This window comes from Helianthus annuus, chromosome 2 (assembly GCF_002127325.2).
Source record: "Helianthus annuus cultivar XRQ/B chromosome 2, HanXRQr2.0-SUNRISE, whole genome shotgun sequence".
Taxonomy (NCBI): domain Eukaryota; kingdom Viridiplantae; phylum Streptophyta; class Magnoliopsida; order Asterales; family Asteraceae; genus Helianthus; species Helianthus annuus.
In genome coordinates this window covers 172,283,886-172,286,749 of record NC_035434.2, presented here as the reverse complement: position 1 = coordinate 172,286,749, position 2,864 = coordinate 172,283,886, and positions in this window count along the sequence as shown.

The window sequence follows — 2,864 nt, the reverse complement described above, 5'->3', positions numbered from 1 at the left end:
TGCAAATTGCCTTATTATTATTATGGGTGCACAAATAATAATAATGTGGGGTGCATGTGAGTCCCAGTGAGGCTTAACGAGTGCGAGAGGGGTTCCGCTCTGTTGTTTGATGTGAACTCTGTAGTCTATAAAAGTCATTAGGAGGTTTGACTCCTACCTTATTTTGACTCGTAACCTTTTCCCTCTTCTCCTATAGAATCATGAGCGGACGAGGCCATGGACGCTGCCACATTGCTATGACTCCGGCTGAATTAACTAACTTGATCAACACTCATGTGGCTGAAGCCCTAGCGGCTTACCAAGCTGGTACGATATATGCCAAATGTTCTTTATCCTTTTGTCGTATAATCGAATCTTATTTGTGTGTTGTACCTTCTTTCGTTTTAGGTCACCCTGCGAATCAAAACAATCCACCCGCCTGCACGTTTAAGACCTTCATGGATTGTAAGCCACAGACCTTCAGTGGGACTGAAAGAGCTGTAGGACTCTTGCGTTGGTTTGAGAAGGCCGAATCTGTATTTTGCTATGTGTAACTGTCCCGTGGGGGGCCGGGTAAATTATGCTTCAAGCACTCTCGAGGATGGTGCCTTGACTTGGTGGAATGCCCAGGTTCAGATGTTGGGTATTGAGATGGCGAATGCCACTACATGGGATGATTTCAAGGAGTTGATGCGAGAGGAGTATTACCCTCGTGATGAGATAGAGAAGCTTGAGAACGAGTATTACAACCTGAAGATGGAGGGGTCTGAGATCGAGGCTTACACGAAATGATCTCATGCATTAGCAATTTTGTGCCCCAACCTGTCTCGACCTCCACCACGACGAATTGAGTTGTATCTCAAGGGCCTAGCACCAGCCGTAAAGGGACACGTCACTGCCGCAAACCTCAACAATCTGGCCCAGATCATCCGTTTGGCACACAAGATCACTGACCAAGAGGTCGAACGTGGCAATTTGCCGCCACGTGTTTCTGATACTACTACTACAGCTACAGTTACTGCTCCCATTACTGATAGCAAGCGTAAATGGAATGATATGGACAAGACGTCCAATTCACTACAGTCACAGAAGAAACCAGACATAGGCAACAATCGCAATTTCAGCCAGTCATCTTCTGTTAATCGAAATCAGAGCAACAATTCAAATCAGGGCTCCTACGTGGGAAAGCTACCAAAGTGTAATAAGTGTATGTTCCACCATCGCGGTCCGTGCACTCGGGTATGTCACAGGTGCAACAAGGTAGGTCATATGGCTAAAGATTGTAGGGTCTGGCTCCCAAAGCCGCCGCAGCAACAGGAGAGGCAGCAGCCTCAACCGAAACAGGGAAATCGTAAGGGTTGTTTTCAGTGTGGTGATGAGGGCCATTTTAATCGGGATTGCCCTCAGCTTAATCGGGATGCTGGCAACAACAACAATACTGGAAATGACAACAATGGGAAAATGGTGGGAACGGGGCACGTGGAAGAGTATTTACTATTGGCGCTGGGGAAGCTCGCAATGATGGCAACGTTGTGACCGGTACGTTCTCTGTGAATGATCTTTTTGCTTCTGTTTTATTCGACTTTGGTGTCGATTGGAGTTATGTGTCTTTGGGATTTAGTCGTCGGTTAGGGTTGAGTCCCACACTTCCTGTAGGTAAGCATGCGGTAGAATTAGCCGATAGTAAACCGATTGAAGTTTCTCATATCCTTTTTGGTTGTAAACTTGATCTCATGGGTTAAGTGTTCGACATTGACCTACTCCCCGTTATTCTTGGAAGTATTGATGTGGTCGTTGGCATAGATTGGTTGTCTAAGCATCAAGCGGAAGTCCTCTGTAAGAGAAAATCATGCGTATCCCTCTTCCCAGTGGGGAATCCTTATCGGTTCTAGGTCATCGTAGTGGTGCCATGGTCGGCATCATCTCCATAATGAAAGCCCAGAAGTGTCTACGAAAAGGCTACCCTGCTATTCTAGCTCTTGTCACCGATTTGCAACCTGAAGAAAGGAAGATCGAGGAATCTCCCAGTTGTTCGTGAGTTTCCTGACGTGTTTCCTGAAGAGTTACCTGGTTTCCCCCCCCCCCCCATCTTCAGGTGGAATTTCAGATTGACCTTATGTCAGGAGCAGCCCCGATTGCTCGTGCTCCTTATCATCTTGCACCAGCAGAGTTGCAAGAGCTGTCAAATCAACTCCAAGAACTGTTGGATAGAAGTTTTATCCGACTCAGTTCTTCGCCGTAGTGGGGAAACGACTCACGACTTGGAACTGGGGGCCGTGGTTTTCGCGTTGAAAATCTGGAGGCATTACCTGTACGGTACCAAATGCACCATCTACAGTAATAATAAACATGATATGTGTAATAATAATAAACACTTTATTAAACTCTCTGGTAGATCTAATCAAGAAATATTATGATGATGGATTGATAGTAAATATTTAGGGTGCATGATGGTAATAATCCTGACTTAGGTGAAACGTGTATGCGAAACCATAGTGTATTGATATTGGTAGATTTGGTAGCTAAGTTGGTTGTTGAGGGATCAATGAACGTGTTTAGAAGATGAATGATCTGTTAGAGGTTTACTTGTATTGATAATTACTTGTTTGGGTTTAATCAACTAATTAATGCCGTTGTGTCGTCGGGAGGATAGCATGGTTAGCAATCGTTAGCATAATCTAAGTTAGATATTCGCAGTTGATACTTAACATGTTAGTTTAGCCCAATCAAACAAGTCATAATTAAAAGTATATGGGCCGTGAAACTGACCCGGGACAACCGAGCGGCATGACCGGGATGGGTTGGGTCAGTTGGGCCAGTCAACTCTCTAATTTTATGCTAGGTGGGGCTGTGATCTTGAATAAACACTTAGTTGGGCCTGTTCT